Source organism: Siphateles boraxobius, unplaced genomic scaffold (genome assembly GCF_051911475.1).
Source record: "Siphateles boraxobius isolate OS27281-9 unplaced genomic scaffold, OSU_SipBor_1 63, whole genome shotgun sequence".
Taxonomy (NCBI): domain Eukaryota; kingdom Metazoa; phylum Chordata; class Actinopteri; order Cypriniformes; family Leuciscidae; genus Siphateles; species Siphateles boraxobius.
Genome location: NW_027509190.1, coordinates 1,762,083 through 1,782,036, shown reverse-complemented (window position 1 = coordinate 1,782,036; position 19,954 = coordinate 1,762,083). Strand labels below are relative to the sequence as shown.

The 19,954-nt window shown below is 41.0% G+C and overlaps 1 long non-coding RNA gene and 6 other non-coding genes across 7 annotated transcripts in view; all 7 read right to left on the bottom strand.

Annotated features, from left to right (window-relative positions):
- LOC143719415 (uncharacterized) overlaps positions 1-19,954 on the bottom strand; it is a 694,388-nt gene that overhangs the window by 35,541 nt on the left and 638,893 nt on the right. The gene's annotated exons all lie outside the window — the stretch shown is intronic.
- On the bottom strand, positions 16,632-16,705 carry trnat-agu (transfer RNA threonine (anticodon AGU)). The gene has a single exon. It is a non-coding gene; the product is annotated as a tRNA-Thr (tRNA).
- trnat-ugu (transfer RNA threonine (anticodon UGU)) lies at positions 17,440-17,513 on the bottom strand. Its single transcript has one exon. It is a non-coding gene; the product is annotated as a tRNA-Thr (tRNA).
- trnar-ucu (transfer RNA arginine (anticodon UCU)) lies at positions 17,650-17,738 on the bottom strand. The gene is given in 2 exon segments: positions 17,650-17,685; positions 17,702-17,738. It is a non-coding gene; the product is annotated as a tRNA-Arg (tRNA).
- Positions 17,878-17,951, bottom strand: trnat-ugu (transfer RNA threonine (anticodon UGU)). The gene has a single exon. It is a non-coding gene; the product is annotated as a tRNA-Thr (tRNA).
- On the bottom strand, positions 18,783-18,856 carry trnat-cgu (transfer RNA threonine (anticodon CGU)). Its single transcript has one exon. It is a non-coding gene; the product is annotated as a tRNA-Thr (tRNA).
- On the bottom strand, positions 19,565-19,638 carry trnat-agu (transfer RNA threonine (anticodon AGU)). Its single transcript has one exon. It is a non-coding gene; the product is annotated as a tRNA-Thr (tRNA).

Here is a 19,954-nt window from a genome sequence, read left to right as displayed (position 1 = left end):
GTTCTGAAATCAGAATGTATTCATTAGTGTCTCAGCATAAGCATTTAAATACTTACAGTAACAAAATGAAATAAGACAGTTAATACTAAAGCATCAGTGATATATATAAAAGAGTTATTTTACAATGCTATAATATTCCATAATATTACTGTTTCTTAACTGAATAAATGCAGCCTTAGAGCACGTACTGTTTATTAAATTTGCATTATTTAATATTCATTATTTAAATTGCTTTAAAAATGTATATATGTATATATAAAAAGTTAACAAGTTAACTAATTAAAAATGTTAAATTATACCATTAAATTGTACACATATATATATTTGTTGTAATTTAAATGTAATATATGTGTGTGTCTGATATTAATTACATTATAGGAGGACCAAAGCCGCAGAAATTAAATTAATAAATAAACATGTAAACAAATAAAAAGATAAATTTGATAATAGGAAAATAAATAAAGGAATAAACGACTTGATAAAATAAATATGATTTATTCTTTATCAAACTAATTTTTGTATTATTTCCCTTAATTTATTTTCTGCTTTTATTTATTTGTTAATTAATATTTATATTTGGTAAGCAAGACCAACCAACCTAATTATCATGCACATCAAAAAAATCTAAGAATAGATATAAAAATAAAGAAATAAAAATAAAAATAAATAAAGATTAAAATAAATAAATCTGGAAATAAATACATATTGGAATAAATTAATATACAAATAAATGAATGCATAAATAAATATAAGAATAAATGGAACAAACAAATAAATAAAATAATAAATAAATACAATTAAAAATAATACAAATACATTAAAGTATAAAAGCAAAAAATTATAAATTAGGGGAAAAATATACAAAAATACATTTGATTAAAATGAATCATCTTTATTTTATCAAGTCGTTTATTCCTTTTTAATTGCAAGTTTGGTCCTCCATACTACTGCACATTACATCTTACTGCACTGTTAACATATATTTTAAGCATAGTGAGAGATTAGGATGAAACATTCACCTTTACAAACAAAGATACTCTTATAAAATAACAGCTGTATTCACAACGAGGAGTTTACTGTTTCTTATCGTCACAATCCATTCAACACGATAACAATACGATTACATGACAATATACATGCAATTTAAATTATAAAATATTTGAATAATAATGTATATGCGGTCACCTGAGGGAAAATCTGTCTGCAGGTAGTTTAGACAGCAACAAAACAAAACAAGTTTGCTGACAAGTCGGTAAACAAATATCTCTCCGTTCGTAAAACGGGTCTCCCCTCCTCCACTGCGAATGACTGACAGATGACACTATGCTATTTAAACTCCCCGCCACGGAAAAGCGGAACAGCGCCAGGAAGTCTACGTGTGGCCAAAGGTATATTGCATCCGTAGTGTTAAGCACTACCATAGAGAATGAATGGGAAAAGTTAAGGGAAGTTAAGCTTAACCATTTTCGACTCCCGCCGCGAAAGGTCCTCAGTTCAAAACTGGCCGGAAACAAGTGGAGGCATTTTAAATATAAATGCTGCAATTCGCTACAAATCCTTACTTTTGAGACAGTTGAAGGCCATCGTACCAAGGAGCTGTAGGCAGACTGTTCGCCTCACACGCGAAGGTTCGAAACTGGGCGGAAACTGTGGGTGGTTTTTGTAAAAATTTCATATGCGATTTTCTGTTGAGCAGGTCAGTACACTTGCAGGGATGTTTGTGGTTCAATCTCTTTAGAAAAGGACAAAAATAAAACAAATGACCATTGAGGTTTCCTGTACAGTAATAAAAAAATGTTTGGTCTGCCAACAAAATTAGCAGCTTTTGCCATGTTAAAAACACTGGGCAGTCTATAGTTTAATTTGCTTTTGAACAAGCGTACCCTAGAAGAGGTGGGACTGACATACAAATCAAGTTTCCGTAGTGTAGTGGTTATCATGTTCGCTTTATACGTGAAAAGTTCTCAGTTCAAAACCCGGCGGAAACAAGTGGAGGCATTTTAAATATAAATGCTGCAATTCGCTACAAAACCCTTACTTTTGAGACAGATGAAGGCCATCCTACCAAGGAGCTGTAGGCAGACTGCCATGCCGAATGACCTCTATACTGTTGTTTGTGGAATTTACAGACTGTCACACTGCTTGCAGGGCAGATTATGGGAAGGAGCCATCTTCTAAAAATACTATACTATACTACTATACTATACCTCGACTATACTAACGAGGAGTTGTAGAGACCGGTAGATGTACCTGATCAGCGCGACTTCCAGGAACGGCGTCATGTGTCAAATATGAAGTGTCTGTATAAAACGTGTTACATTATTAAAAATTTGTTTTTTAATATGGAGCCTGGTAGGTCAAGTCAATAAGTTCATGCAATTTTTTTTAAGTGCCAGGTCCAAACAAAGAGAGTTTCAGTTCATCTGCACCTGCCAGCTGCTAATGTATTGCAAAATTTCTTTGCTGACCACACAACAGGGCTTCCAGCCTACATCCAACAGTCTTGCGGTATAGTGGTGAGCATAGCTGCCTTCCAAGCAGTTGACCTGGGTTCGATTACCTGCCAACGCATTGCATTTTGCTCAAGCTGTCGTTAAAACAGTTGTCTGGGGACCCTGTCAGCTCCTCCAGTAACTCGTTTGCTGCAGCAAAACTTTTGTACTGGTCTTTTGGCAGCAGTAAAGGACTGGATCTCCCCGTCAGGGAATCGAACCCCGGTCTTACGCTTGACAGGCGGAGATACTTTCCAATATACTAACAAGGAGTTGCAGAGACAGGTTGTCACCCCCGATCAGCGTGACTACAGCTCGCTACAAACAGCCTTCCCATTTCCAGGAACAGCGTCATATTAGCTCAACGCTTCACAGAAGCCAGTGAATCCAAAAAAAATAATCTAATACCATTTAAATATGAAGTGTCTGTATAAAAAGTCTCACATTTTTAAATTAAATACCTTGATTATGAGAATTCTTCCTGTATGGGTTCAATTCCTGGGTCTGTCCATTCTTGCTGTATGGGTTCAATTCCCGCCCAACGAATTGCATTTTTCTCAAGCTGTCTTTAGAACAGTCGTCCGGGCCCCTTGCCAACTTCTCCTGTAACTTGTTTGATGGAGCAAAACTTTTGTTAATGTCTTTTGGCAGCAGTAAAGAACTGGATCTCTCCATCAGGGAATCGAACCCCAGACTATAGCGTGACAGGCGGAGATACTTTCCACTGTACTAAAGAGGAGTTGCAGAGACAGGTAGTTGTCCCCGACAGCGCGATTTCCAGGAACGGCGTCATGCATCATTTTACCTCAACGCTTCACAGAAGCCAGAGAATCCAAAAAATAATCTAATACCATTTAAATATGAAGTGTCTGTATAAAACGTGTTACATTATTATATTAGAGACCTCTTTTTTAATATGGTGCCTGGTAGGTCAGGTCAATAAGTTCATGCAATTTTTTTAAGCCTACACCCAATGGTCTTGCGTTGGTGGTATAGTGGTGAGAATATCTGCCTTCTAAGCATTTGACCCGGGTTCGATTCCTGGCCAACACGTTGCATTTTGCTCAAGCTGTCATTAAAACAGTTGTCTGGGGACCCTGGCCAGCTCCTCCTGTAACTTGTTTGCTGGAGCAAAACTTTTGTACCGGTCTTTTGGCAGCAGTAAAGGACTGGATCTCCCAAGTGGAGGCACTTTAGACATAAATGCTGCAATTCGCTACAAAACCCTTACTTTTGAGACAGGTGAAGGCCATCGTACCAAGGAGCTGTAGGCAGACTGCCATGCCTAATGACCTGATCAACAGGTTTCTGTAGTGTAGTGGTCATCACGTTCGCCTAACGTGCGTAAGGTCCTTGGTTCGAAACTGAGCAGAAACAGCAGTTGTCTTCTGACAGAAGATTTAAACTGTTTGCCACGCTAGGTGGGTGTAGCGCTCATTTCCTTTATACGCTTTTTAAAAAGCGTGCACCTAATGATTTATGTCTGAAACCTGAAGATGTGTTTCCATAGTGTAATGGTTATCACGTTCCCTTCACACGCAGAAGGTCCCCAGTTCGAAACTGGGAGGAAACTGTGGGTGGTTTTTGTTACTTTAATGTTTGGTTAATTCTAGCATGAACTGAATTGCAGTGCTTTGTCAACATTACTGCATTTCTGGATAAACTTGCCAGAGGGTTAAAGACTCTAGCTTGAGCAGCCAAAGGTTAGGTTTGTCAGAAGTGGGATTCAAACCCACGCCTCCAATGGAGACTGCGACCTGAACGCCAGCTGCCGAAGGATAGTCCGTCAAAAGGGGGATAATGTTGAACGCCACAGCCAATCATGTCGACGCGCTATAACATTTGCAGCCAATTAGAGAGCGCCATTCTTGACATTATAACATTTTCAGCCAATCAGAGGGGGCCATTCTTGACTTATTCCTTAACATTTTCGACATTTGACCAATCAGAGTACAAGGAAATGTTGATGGCACGTTTACGCTTAACACCGCTAGGAGGCAGAGCCGGCGGCAGAAACAAATCAATGGACGGGCATTTAATATTCTTGGGGGGGGGCTAATTATGACAAACAAATAAATTGTGGGGGGGGGTGCTTACATGCGCTTCATGCACGCAAGGTCTCGCGCTCTCTACCTCTCTGCCGTGCGCGCTGTTTGAACGTATATTCACGTAGACTTTCGAAAACCGGGACATATTCTTCGTTGCCTTTCGAAAACCGGGACATATTCACATAGCCTTTTGAAATTTTTTTGAGCCTTTTGTATATAATAATTCTTATGAGCCTTTTGTATATCAGGGAGAGTTTATAAATTTCCCGGGACAGGTTGTTAAAAAGAAGAACAATCCCGGAAAAACCGGGACGGGTGGCAACACTAGCTACAACAGTTTCACACCGATTTCAATATCCTAACTATAATTAGCCTATTGCCCAATCATATTTCGGCTATCATGAGATATCATGTTACGGTTATAGCCTATAGGCTGTGAACTAACATGAACAAACAATGAACAGCTGTATTTTTATTAACTAACATTAACAAATACAGTAACAAATGTATCGCTCATGGTTAGTTCATGTTAGTCATTAACTAATGTTAACTAATGAACCTTGTCTGAATTGTTCCGTGAACACAGCATGCTATAAGCCAACTTCCTATAATAACAGCCAAATAGTCACAAATCTCAAGTTAAGTATTAAATCAACCATGCATAATCAACTACGACACACTCACACACATATTGCATATCAGTGTCAAATGCATAATTTACACCACGTCTGGTGCAACTTACGAAGAGTAATAAAACCAACTGTCCTACTCACGTTCTAAATACAGCTGAAGTCGACGTTTTTGGGATTGGAATCTCATGAGTTTCTCTTTCCATTCGTTTCTGAATAGGCAAAACCGAGCACGTCGCGTCGCTATAACTTTACCGAGATGCTGCGGTCAGAGCGGCTCAGCGGGAAACCCCTTTTTTGTAAACAATCAGTCAAACTTCCGGGAGTTTTTTTTTATAAGATTAGCCTATAAGTCAAACATTGCACTTAAATACACATCAATAAATATATAAATACTGCACGTAAATTATTATTATTATTATTAAAATAATTTATTAAATGCAAATTGGATGGAGGGGTGGCACAGGAGCTCTCTAGGCGGGCCCGGCCCCCTAAGGCCCGCCCATAGCGCCGGCCTTGCTAGGAGGAGGAGTCAGGAAGCTAGCCAAGTGTCAATCAAGTTGCCGAACTGAGCCGAAGGTGTACGAAGTAATAACATATCAGGTGGGGCATGTCAGAGGGCAAGAAGTTCAGACGTCGAGCATCACTGTCACGGAGGTCAGGTAGCATCATTTTAACGGAGGACTGCGAAACATATTTTCCGGTCACTTTAACGGTATTTTTGGACAATGTCATTTTATATTTGTAAATAATTGTATATATATTATAATTGTAAATATCGTGTGTGCTTTTTTTTAAGAAATCATTTTTATTGATAGTAGTTTTGTTCGATATAACTTAACCGTTAGCCCCCCCAACAAAAAAAATGTCTGGAAAAAAATCCCATAAAGCCATGTCAGATACTGACTGGATTGCAAGGCTAAAAAAGTTTGCCAGCACAGGAGTTTGGCCATCAAATGAGGGATGTTGAGTGAATGGATATTTTTAAGGTGTGAAATGTTCCTCTCTTAATTCTAGCATGAACTGAATTGCAGTGCTTTGTCAACATTACTACATTTCTGGATAAACTTGCCAGAGGGTTAAAGACTCTAGCTTCAGAGTCAAAGGTTAGGTTTGTCAGAAGTGGGACTCCAACCCACGCCTACAGGGGAGACTGGGACTTGAACGCCAGCTGCCGAAGGATAGTCCGTCAAAATGGGGATAATGTTGAACAATGTTGAACGCCACAGCCAATCACGTCGACGCGCTATAACATTTGCAGCCAATTAGAGAGCGCCATTCTCGACATTATAACATTTGCAGCCAATCAGAGAGCGCCATTCTTGACTTTTTCCTTATCATTTTCGACATTTGACCAATCAGAGTACAAGGAAATGTCGATGGCACGTTTACGCTTAGCACCGCTAGGAGGAGGAGTCAGGAAGCTAGCCGAGTGTCAATCAAGTTGCCGAACTGAGCCGAAGGTGTACGAAGTAATGACATATCCTGAGGGGCGTGTCAGAGGTCAAAAAGTTCAGACGTCGAGCATCACTGTCACGGAGGTCAGGCATCATCATTTTAACGGAGGACTGCGAAACTTATTTTTCGGTAACTTTAACTTTATTTTCGGACAATGTAATTCTATATTTGTATATAATTGTATATATTATAATTGTAAATATCGTGTGTGCTTTTTTTAAAGAAATAATTTGTATTATAGTAGTTTTGTTCAAAACGATATAACCTAACCGTTAGCCCCCCAACAAAAAAATGTCTGGAAAAAAATCCCATAAAGCCATGTCAGATACTGACTGGATTGCAAGGCTAAAAAAGTTTGCCAGCACAGGAGTTTGGCCATCAAATGAGGGTAACAGGCCAGCTCCTCGACAGAAAAAGTGGCATGACGTGTACCAAAGGGTGAGTGTGCTTTTGTCACCTTTGCATGATGTAATAATTGTAATCCTAATCATTTAATTCAATGTCATCATTATTTATAGATATGTATGTAGATAATGTTGCAGGTATTTGAGATTTATGTTTATTTATGTAAAAAAAAAAAACCTTTTTTTTTGCACTGGGAGATTCAGAGATTTGAGGCAGTGGGGGTGGGGATGTTGAGTGAATGGATGTTTTTTTGAAGGTGTGAAATGTTCCTCTCTTGTTCTTTTAAAGGAGGATACAAACTTTACTCACTCTTTATCTCTAATTTTACAGTTTGTATCTCCCCTTCAAAGAACATGAATAAAAATAAATGACACACTACAATAAATTAATGTGGCATTCATACTGATAAGTTAGAAATGCATGTATTCTATATTATATGTGTGATAATGTTTACAGATTGAAAGATGTCCGATGCAGTCTCGCGGCCAGACAACCTTGCTCGGAGCGGTCCCAAAGTGCATATGTGGTTTTCACACTCAAAAGGTAACAATGTAAAGATGTAACTTGTATTTTTTTATATATATATATAATTTACTGAACAAATTCTTCTCGTTCAACAATTATTGTAGCCTATGTATTTTTGTGGTTGTCTTAAGCAGGCCACAGCCTCTATTGGACAAGCACCAAGGGTTGTTGAACAACGGTCTGCCGCTACTGGACCAGCACAGGAGGTCATGGCGCAGAGTCAGCGTCAGCTCCCACCCCAGCCTACTTCTAAAATTATACCAAGTTTGTCAAAGGTAATAACATTTTTTTTATATATATATAATTGCAGTTTTAATATACGTTTAGTATAAAGGTTTTAGTTCAGTGGAAATGGCTGGTATGTTTTTACACCTACCTGCCAGCTGTGACACCTTGTACAGGGGCGGCTGTAGTCTGCTTATTGGTCAGTTTCACTGTCTCAGGTTGGTTTAGATCAAGTAAAATGGTGAAAGAACAATGTAACCTATGTGATCTCTCTTTCTTCTCTGGGCTCTGCTCTTGCATTCTCCTCTTCCTCTCTAATTGGGCTTTGCCATTATGGGTTAAAGGACACTCGCGTCCTTCATGGCATCTCTCTTGATTTTTCCAACTGGCTACTGAAGCTACGTCTTTCATTCTGTATTTCTCAGGTAACATTCCACTTATGCACAATTAATTATACACGTATTATTAATTAAGTCATCATGAATCTGCTTTGTTGCCATTTCAAGGGTAACCTTCATTACTGTTAATAAACGCTTTCTCTTACAAACTATGTGCAAACTATTTTTGATTTTAAGTCATTTTTAAAAGGTACTTGTTAAATTACTATATACTCACATTCTAGCAATACCTTCCCACACATTTTTCTATTCTAATGGTGCTTATTTCAATCTGTATAAGTAGTAGAGTGTGGTAATACACAGACAAAAAAATAAGTTAAAGAAAGAAAGCAGGTCCTTTAGTTATATAATGAATGATAGGATCAATAGATATTTTCTCATTTTACATTTTATTATATTTTTGGCCAATGTGCTGTTACAATTCAATTTGTCTTTTCATTGAAATTGTTTTGCCCTTTTTTAGTTTACCAAACCAAGATTTGGTGGGTCCCACATTGCTGCTGCAAAGCCAAATCTGAGTGTGGCTAGGAGACCATCTCAGGCTGTTGACCAACCCAGCGCAGCAGTGTCCAGTGCCCCTACACCAAGCCCCACTGTCTCTGTAAGTACTGGCATAATCCACATTGCATTCTAAGACAAATTCCACATCTGTGCACTTTTTAGAAACTTGCATTCTAAGATACATTCCACATCTGTGCACTTTTTAGAAACATATTTTGTATTCCAGGAAACATCTCAGGCTGTTGACCAACCCAGCGCAGCAGTGTCCAGTGCCCCTACACCAAGCACCACTGTCTCTGTAAGTACTGGCATAATCCACATTGCATTCTAAGACACATTCCACATCTGTGCACTTTTTAGAAATATATTTTGTATGCAGGAAATCTTATCATAATGAATTAAGAGCAATAATATACAGTTTTCACACAATATGCAGTCAGTGAACACATTTCCACAATGCTTACATTTTCTTAACAGACAAGCTATACCTCCCAACAAAATTATGGATTGTTTTTGTAGTATTTACAAATGTTAACACACACCACCCCACAATAGCAAAAACAATATTCCAAACCTTAGATACAGTATAAAAACCTCGGCTTCTTCAATGATATCAGTTCAAAAACAATATATCTCAGCTGATAATAAACAAACAATTGAATAATTGACACACACCTGATTTATGTTGGGTAAATTGGGCCAACCATAGCTGATTCCAGTCTGGCTTAGACTCAGTGGCAGGGGTTATTTTTTCTGTTACATTGACACTTATACATTAAAAGGAGGACTTTGAGGAGTGATGTTTTTGGAAACAGAAAAAGACAAACACTGTAATGTCTGGACGAGGAAGAGTTAGAGCAAGGGGCCCAGGGAGAAGAGCAGGCCCAGTGAGAGGTGCAGTGAGAGATGCAGTGAGATGTGCAGTGAGATGTGCAGTGACAGATGCAGTGAGAGATGCAGTGAGATGTGCAGTGAGATGTGCAGTGAGATGTGCAGTGAGAGATGCAGTGAGATGTGCAGTGAGAGATGCAGTGAGATGTGCAGTGAGAGGTGCAGTGAGAGATGCAGTGAGAGGTGCAGTGAGATGTGCAGTGAGATGTGCAGTGAGATGTGCAGTGAGAGGTGCAGTGAGAGGTGCAGTGAGATGTGCAGTGAGAGGTGCAGTGAGAGGTGCAGTGAGAGGTGCAGTGAGATGTGCAGTGAGATGTGCAGTGAGAGGTGCAGTGAGATGTGCAGATAGAGGTGCAGTGAGATGTGCAGTGAGATGTGCAGTGAGAGATGCAGTGAGATGTGCGAGAGGTGCAGTGAGATGTGCAGTGAGATGTGCAGTGAGAGGTGCAGTGAGATGTGCAGTGAGAGGTGCAGTGAGAGATGAGAGGTGCAGTGAGAGGAGCAGGGCCAGGGAGAAGAGCAGGCCTAAGGACTTCCAAAGGCTGCAAGAACAGTAGTCAGTGATGAAATTCGTGCCACTCTCATTGACCATGTAATCAACCACGGTCTTTCGCTAAGAGAGGCTGGTAAACAGTAAAGGGAAAAAAAAACTGATTTGCTTTTTACTGGAATACTGTACATGTGGACATACAGTTCCCAACCAATAAATTTAGTGTAAAAATGGTGGATTGCATGTTTTGTATGCAAATACCTGTAAAACTGAAACACAAAAGTCTATGAAGTTTTTGTAATACAATAGCCAGTATTTTGAAACCCTAGTACTTTGATTGACTGCATGTACCTTGTGAAGTGAAAACAAGTGTTATTCTTTGACAGAATAATTTCATTCTGAGTCAGATTTCCAGTGTTTTGGTAAAGTTAGTGTGTGCAGAGAAAGATGTGTTCTATTTTGAAATGAAGAGTTAGTATATATTTACAGTTTTTTTCAATTGTTTACACGCAATTTTGAAAACCTCTACCTCCTTCTCCTCTTCATCTACCTCCTTCACCTCTTCCTCTACCTTCTTCTCCACTTCGTCTACCTCCTTCTCCTCTTCCTCTACCTCCTTCTCCTCTTCATCTACCTCCTTAACCTCTTCCTCTACCTCCTTCTCCTCTTCCTCTACCTCCTTCTCCTCTTCCTCTACCTCCTTCTCCTCTTCATCTACCTCCTTCATCTCTTCCTCTACCTCCTTCTCCTCTTCCTCTACCTCCTTCTCCTCTTCATCTACCTCCTTCTCCTCTTCCTCTACCTCCTTCTCCTCTTCCTCTACCTCCTTCTCCTCTTCCTCTACCTCCTTCTCCTCTTCATCTACCTCCTTCTCCTCTTCCTCTACCTCCTTCTCCTCTTCATCTACCTCCTCTTCCTCTACCTCCTTCTCCTCTTCCTCTACCTCCTTCTCCTCTTCATCTACCTCCTTCTCCTCTTCCTCTACCTCCTTCTCCTCTTCCTCTACCTCCTTCTCCTCTTCATCTACCTCCTTCTCCTCTTCCTCTACCTCCTTCTCCTCTTCCTCTACCTCCTTCTCCTCTTCATCTACCTCCTTCTCCTCTTCCTCTACCTCCTTCTCCTCTTCATCTACCTCCTTCTCCTCTTCCTCTACCTCCTTCTCCTCTTCCTCTACCTCCTTCATCTCCTCTTTAAGCCCCCCTCTTATTCTCACTCTTCTTCTTCTTCTTCTTCTAGCTCCTTCCATTTTTGTTGAAGACAGGTGAACTCACCTGCTGCCTTTTATAGCACTCCTGAGTGATGCGTTTTCAAATTAGCACATGTGTGCTTCCACGCCTGATGGATGTGCATATCCAATTCATTCATTAGTGTGGTCAATGGCAATCCGGGGCTTTGTAATGACAAGGAAGTAACCTCACAATCCTTATCTGTGTCTAAGGTGTGAAAATGTGTGTAGAGTTTTACAAATCACTGTGTGTAATGTTTTGCTAAAAGGGTAAAACAGACATTGTGTGTAATGTTGTGCAAATCTGTGGAGGGGTTTTGCTCATTGGAGTAGAATTTTGCAAATTGCGTGGAAATTTTTATTTTAGTGTGTAAACAATCATAAAAATCTGTAACAAAATGTGTTATTGAGAAGAAAATTATCCATTTGGCCAATTGTGTTTTGTTGGTGTGAGTCTGTGTTAAGAGTTTAGGAAAAAGTATCTGAAGTATGGGTAAGCGCTTGTTAGCAATTGAAAAAAACTGTAAATACTTTTGAAAACAGATTCAAATAAGCGGCGATCCTAAATTGCAATATTATTTCCCACTATTACTGTTTTTGACTGTATTTTAATCATATTTCAAAAACAAAAAGAATCTTACTGAACATAGACCTTTAAACAGTATTGTATAATTCCATCTAGGATTAGTTAAAATTATTGGACAGTTATGACTGTTTCTTTCTCTTGTTATATATGCAACATATATTATATTTCATTGCATGTTGTCTCGGTAAGTAATTTCAAATTTTATTGGTCCAAAATAATTGAATTTGCATATTAACTGTCACAACTCAGTAGTCACACAAATTAGTGCTAGCAGCTGACACAATTCTGAAAACTATTGGAACAAATGTATACATTTTATTCTATAACCTTAAGTACGTTTTTGACATCCAATATTTTCTATTTTATATGAGGGTAGTCTTGGATAGATAAAGCGGTAATTAAATAAACGACCTGCTAGACTAAATGTTTTGTCTTTTTCCTTCACAGACTACTCCTTCGGGGGCATTACTGCAAGATGCATCTGCAGTTCGACTGCATCGTTTGTGGTCGGACACTTTGCCACCAGAGGATCACAGGTGGATTGCCAGCAGGCTTTTTAAAATGGGGCCCAAGGGAAAACCAGAGCTTCGAGACAACCTACAGCTCTGGTATTACCCACCACAGCCAGCACTTATTTACAACCAGGCTCCAGCTCCAGACAGATTTTTTTGTCATGCTCTGTTGCTGTGGATGCCGTACAAGCTTTGGAAGATCAAGGCTCTCTGTCCCAATTCTGCCTGCGGGCAGCATCAGCTGACTGGAGGCGGTCTGCACAAAAGGGCACGGCAGGTTCTGGACATCGATAGGATGTACAACATGGTCACAGAAACCCTCATCTGTACCAAGTGTAAAGCCTCGCATGTGTCCTGGAGTCAGACTGTCCTGCAACAGCTGGATCTGGGCCATCGCTCTGAATTTCGAGTCATCCTCACGCGGAAGTAAGTACACTTTAATTCCACATCCAGTTGATAGCCCATCATCACATATGTTTGCAAATACTTTACAAATCAATTACGTAAAATATATGAATGTGTGGATTTTGCTTTTCCTAAGGTATGCCTGTGATATGAGAGTCATTCGGCTCCTGCGTGAGCGTGGCCTAGGCAACAGTCCCACGCGGGTCATCAAACAGCTGCGTGAGAACCACAGTGAGGAGTGGCTCCAGCGTATGGCCCGGTCCACCACCCAATGTGTGGACTTCCTCAAACGACCCGGGGTGTTGCAAATACAATTCCAGGAACCCCCAGAGCCTACAGTGATCCCAAGCTGCAAGTGGCTGCTCACCGTGTACAGCCAAGACATCCTGACAAGGCTGGATGAAATCCATGCAAGGATAACATCTACGTATGGTTCAGTCTTGAAGATGGATTCTACTAAAAAGGTTAGCAGGGGATTTTTGTTAATTTATGGTGTTTACTGTTATATCATTATCAGAGCATGAGTATCATATTCTAGATGGTGTGATGTTTCATTGCATTGCATGCTTCCTGTCATCTACTGCAGATCACTAAGAAGCTGGCTGGGACGGCAAGGGGAACGGGACTCTGGCTTACCTCTGTTGGCAATGAGTTTGGTCAGGTGCTCATGAGTGTGCTGACAGCACAGGAAGGAGCAGGACTGGACATGATGGTCGATGGTCTGGTGAAAAGGTACCAGCAGGCTAGTGTGGATCCACCTGCTGTTTTGTACGTGGACTGTGGCTGCTGCACTGATGTTGGTGAGACCAAGCTGAAAACCAGATTCAGAGGGTGGCCTGATCTCATGATTCGGTTGGACATCTGGCATTTTATGCGCAGGATTGCCATGGGGTGTACAACTGATGCCCATCAGCTGTATCCCATCTTCATGTCACGGCTGTCAGCGTGCATTTTTGAGTGGGATGCGGCTGATGTTTCTATGCTTCGCAAAGCAAAGAGAGAGCTGTTGATATCCCAGGGTTGGCCTGCGCTGACAGATGAAGATGTCAACAAGCATCTTACCAGGAATGAGCTGGCACTCCATTGCCGGAGGAGGACCTGTGGAGAGGAGACTACCATCCTTCTCCTTGAGCGGCTGCTTACAGAGCTCCTGAGCAGCAAGGGCAAAGACTCCCTGGGTGTTCCTCTCCTGGACCGAGAAAGGATGGAGCACATCTGGAATGTCCAGAAGAAGCATGTGAAATGCATTCAAGACCCCCCTGGTGTTGTGCTCTATACAGAGACAGGGAGCCTAAACAAGGGAGGCGTGCTTCTGAAGACCTACAGATGTGCCAGAGGCTCCACTTCTCTCGAGTCCTTTCATTTACACCTGAACCGTTTCATCCCAGGTATTGTCTTTGTCACACACACTGTGCATGTGTAAAGAAAGAGCATTAAGTGTTTTTGTGTGTTCCTTTAACACCTCCTAAACACTGTTGTGTCTATTTACAGGGACCAGTGCAAACAGTCTGAACTTTCAGATTTATCTGCTGGAGGGTCTACACCGGTGGAACCAGGACCGGGAGGCTGCTTCCCTGTCATCGGAGCCTTCAGCTTTGCGCAGCTACACAGGAGAACTTGTTCACTGTGTAAACGGCAATTATGAAAAGCTGTTTGGCAGGAAAGTGGTCCCCACGTTTTGTCCCCCTGCATGTTACACCGGTGAGAATTATTTTATATATTTTTTATTTTATCAACTTGCAATTTCTGTGTAACCTCCGTCTATATGTCAGATTTAACCCTATAGAGTCGATTGTATCATAATTGATATGCAAGTTTCTAAAGGACTCTAAATGATCAACATGATCAAAAATTTTTAGGAAACCTGGCCTCTGTCGTCTGATTGATTATAGTCTTTTAGTATAATTGTAAAAGTGTCCACCTTCAGCTCGTGCTTCACGTTTCTTTTCATTGTGAAACCTTTACTGATTTTATAAAGTAATTGTAAGAATAACTTTTATATTGTTACTAATATTTAATGACTAGTTACTAGACTGAAGCAGCTTGGGTTCACTTGATTAGAAAATCATGTTACATGTAAATATCAAAATGATCATCAGACTTTTCTCTCAATCATCATTGTATTGCATTTCATTTCATGTTTTGCCCACATAATTAAACGTGTTGGGCCTCTAAATAAAACTGTTTTGTTTTTTTTCTCCTTGACGATGAGCTCTATATTCTCACACTATATGAGCTACTACAAAAGCCTAATGTATCAAATATGATACACAACATTCTATTTAATTTCCGTTTGTTTATTGTTTTTATTTCAGGTGAGCTCATTGGAGTGCAGTATCTGTTCCAGCAGACTGGTCAGGCACTGCAGGACATGAATCCTGACTCTGAGCAGACAGCAGAGCTCATTGAGGACCTCAGTGTGGAGGAGCGAGATGAAGATGAGGGCTTCTGTGACATCAGCCAGGATCACACAATAGCAGATCCGGAGGCTGTTCTGTCACCACCCTCTTCCACACTGACACTGGGTTCTTCCACCCTGGTCACCAGCAGTGCCACACCTGTACTGGGCTCCACATCCCCTTCACTGATCCCTGACCCCAAACTTGTCCTCACACAGTCTCCTTCATCACCTGGACCCTCAGGGACTGCTGTCACACCTGTTCCCTCTGAAACATCTGTTTCAACTCTCCCCTCAGAGCCAGAGGATGCTGGTCAGGATGTTGATGAAGAAGAGACGGTAAATAATACTCTTTTGTATGTCTTTCAAATTAACTAGAATAATTATGATGAATTAACATCCAGTGCTTTAAATCCAGACTTTCCACATATTTTACATTTAAAAGTACAGCCTAAATTCATTTGTAAGCTGCAAATACACATCAAGTCAAGTCATCTTTATTTATTTGGTGCTTTGTAAAATGTCAAGAATGGCGCTCTCTGCTTTGTACTATACAGTGCTTTACGGTGATAAACAGGAAAATAACACAATCAGTTATGGAATTATGCATTAGACAGATGTGATGTAATAATTGTATTGCATGTTTGTGTTTTTTAATAGGCTGTTGACTACCAAAATATCCCGGGTTATCAACATGTGGACCAGCTGGCAGAATATCTGGTGGATCTCCGGGACCACACAGCCCTCAGCCTGACCAACCAGGAAGCCAACACCATAATTGCTCTTTGGCAGAACCTGGATGACCGGGACAAGGAACGGGTGGTGTATGACAGTCGATGCCGAAAGAGACTGCTGAGTGGACGCTTCAAGGTCCCGAAGAAGCCCACTCACCCTGGTGTAGAGAGCACCACCAGATGTGTGCTGGGTGCAAGCAGCGCACCTGCTCAGTGGCCTGACTGTTGCCGTCTGGTGGAGACCATCTTCATCAGACTTTGCACTGTCCACCCAAGCCCCAAAAGAAAAGGCAAGGGAGCCCTGTCAAGATGGTCTCTGATCCTGCAAGACTATCGCAGGATAAGGCAGCTTGTACTGGGCAACAGCTTGGTGATGGGAGGAACATCCATGCAGCTGGTGGAGGTTAACCAGAACGCCCTGATTCTCCACACACAGGACAGCACAGCCTGACCTTCCAAAGGTGGTATGGCATCCACAAGACATCCACAAGACAAGCCGGTGTGTGAAAAAATGCTCTGGAGTGGGGGCCTTGTATCGATACGGTTTTATTTATTAATTACCCATATGACAAACCCACAACCTTTGAATATCTCCATTCACAATCTAGAAGTCCAATGCGCTATCCATTGCGCCACAGAGCCACAAAAGACAAGCTTTAAGCTTTCACATCAGAGAAGGTTAAATGACTACTCTTAGAAGCCACAGATTAGGCACTGCTGGGATTCGAACCCAGGATCTCCTGTTTACTAGACAGGCGCTTTGACCAACTAAGCCACAGCGCCAGTTACTGTCACTGGTTCGATGCTTTTGTATACAAAGTCTAAAAGAAGAGAATAGCTGATTACATCATGAATAGGTCCCTTTGAAGTTACAGGATTATTTCCAAAACCTGAAAGGTGTGCAGGCTTCTGTTGAGGGACAAGGGAATATCTCAAGCCATTTATTTCTGGATCGAAACTCTCAGTACTCGTGTCTCAAATGTTTCGGGAACCTCCAGTTACGATACATCTAAATGCTGTTTCAGCTTGGAGAAATGGAAAGCGTGTTTTTTTTTCTTCTTTTTTTCTAGGTAGGTGGCCAACAATAGGTTGTTGCAGCTTTTGGCCTAGGCCAGTGGATTTCAACCTATTCTTATTTAAATAGGTGACTTAAGCTAATTAGTAGAGTACTCTGTGATCTGAGTTGGGTGTGTCCAATAAGGGAAATAAGCAGAACGTGAAGGGTATGCTTCTGAAGTAGTTTGTGGATTCAAGTTTTAAGCATATGTCTGACTCACAGAGACATCAAAGCAAAAGAGGCCACTGACTATTCTGGTGGGACTCACAACCAGGGAATTTCTCCATTCGCATCCTAGAAGTCCAAAGTTCTATCCATTGTACCATAAAATGACACACTTCAGGGAAGTGTTGCATGCGCAGCACTTCTTAGTTTTTCCAGTTTTGTGCAGGTAATCACAGTTCGTCATGCAAAGACTTTCATATGTGAAACGGTTAAGCACTCCCATATCCTGTACCAAAGGCACTGCTGGGATTTGAACCCAGGATCTCCTGTTTACAAGACAGGCGCTTTGACCAGCTAAGCCACAGCGCCAGATACTGTGAATTTTGTTGGTAAAACAAGTCTAAAAGAGGTACCACATCAGGAAAACAGCTGATCACGTCATGAACGAGGTCCCTTAGAGGTAAGAGGATTGTTTCCAAAACATCTGAGCAATAGAGGGTATGCACGACTCTGGTGGGACTCAAACCTACAACCTTTGAATATCTCCATTCACAATCTAGAAGTCCAATGCGCTATCCATTGCGCCACAGAGCCACAAAAGACGAACTTTAAGACGCTATGGCATGCACATCACTTCTTAGATTTCCTCATTTTGTGCAGATGCACACTGTTCAGCATGCAAAGATTTACATATGTAAAAGATTAAGTGAGTGGTGCCCACATCCTGTGGAATAGGCACTGCTGGGATTCGAACCCAGGATCTCCTGTTTACAAGACAGGCGCTTTGACCAACTAAGCCACAACGCCACTTGCTGAACTCTCTACAATGTGTTGGCATAAAAGGTCTAAAAGAGGTAGCAGGTCAGGAAAATAGCTGATTACATCATGAAAGAGGTTAGGGGATTATTTCCAAAACCCGAGGGGCATGCAGGGCTCTGTTGAAGAAAGAGGGAATATCTGAAACTCTCAATACTTGTGTCTGAAATGTTTTTGGAACCTCCAGATACAGTACATCTAAATTCTGTCTCAGCTGGGAGAAATGGAAAGCAATCTCTGCTATGCTTTCAGCTGATCTGAAAGACAAAATCCAGAAAGATTTTCATGAATTATATATTCATATTTGTAAAGACTGTTTTGAATACATCCAGAGGCTGGATCTCAACAATAGGAAGTAGCAGATTCTGGCCTAAGCCAGTGGTTTTCAAACCATTCTCGAAACCTCCCAGACGCTATACATTTTCGTTATCTTCCTTATTTCAACAGAGTTAATTGAGCTACTTAGTAGAGTACTCAATGATCTGACGTGGGTGTGTCCAATAAGGGAGATGAGCAGAATGTGAAGGGTAGGCTTCTGAAGTAGTTTGTGGACCCCAGTTTTAAACATATGTCTGACTCACAGAGACATCAGAGCAAAAGAGGCCACTGACTATTCTGGTGGGACTCACAACCAGGGAATTTCTCCATTCGCATCCTAGAAGTCCAAAGTTCTATCCATTGTACCATAAAATGACACACTTCAGGGAAGTGTTGCATGCGCAGCACTTCTTAAGTTTTTCCAGTTTTGTGCAGGTAAACACAGTTCGTCATGCAAAGACTTTCATATGTGAAAAGGTTAAGCACTCCCATATCCTGTGCCAAAGGCACTGCTGGGATTTGAACCCAGGATCTCCTGTTTACGAGACAGGCGCTTTGACCAGCTAAGCCACAGCGCCAGGTACTGTGGAATTTGTTGGTAAAACAAGTCTAAAAGAGGTACCACATCAGGAAAACAGCTGATCACGTCATGAACGAGGTCCCTTAGAGGTAAGAGGATTGTTTCCAAAACACGAGGGCCTTTCACGCCTCAAGGGAATGTCTGAACTCATTTAATTTTGGCTCTACACTCTCGATAGTAATGCCTAAAATGTTTCCTGAGCCTTCTTCTGATATGAAAGGGCAAAATCCAGAAAGATATCCATGTATTATTCTTCATATATTTAAAGACTTTGTTTGTACAAATATCCATAGGCTTGACCATATCAATCGGTAGTAGCAGATTTCAGGCCTAAGCCAGGAGCTTGCAAACCATTCTTGAAGCGCATCTGCACCACATATATATATATTTTTTTATTATCTCTCTCATTTAATACAGGTGAATCAAATAATTGATTGATAAGTAACGTACTGGACGATCTGACTTGGGTGTGCTCAATAAGGAAAAGAAGAAAAATGTGCTGCGTAGGCTTCTGAAAAAGTTGGAAAACCCCAGCTTTAAGCAAATGTCAGTCTGGTAAAGACGTATGTGCAAAGGGACACCATTCGTGACTCTGGTGGGACCCAAAAAACGGCACACTTTTTAAAACCTTCATTTGCAACCGAGAAGTCCAGATTGTCTTTCACATCAGAGATGATTGAATGACTACTCTTAGAAGCCACAGATAAGACACTGCTGGGATTCGAACACAGGATCTCCTGTTTACTAGACAGGCACTTTAACCAACTAAGCCACAGCGCCAGTTACTGTCACTGGTTCGATGCTTTTGTATACAAAGTCTAAAAGAGGTAGCATGTCAGGAGAATAGCTGATTACATCATGAATAGGTCCCTTTGAAGTTACAGGATTATTTCCAAAACCTGAAAGGTGTGCAGGCTTCTGTTGAGGGACAAGGGAATATCTCAAGCCATTTATTTCTGGATCGAAACTCTCAGTACTCGTGTCTCAAATGTTTCGGGAACCTCCAGTTACGATACATCTAAATGCTGTTTCAGCTTGGAGAAATGGAAAGCGTGTTTTTTTTTCTTCTTTTTTTCTAGGTAGGTGGCCAACAATA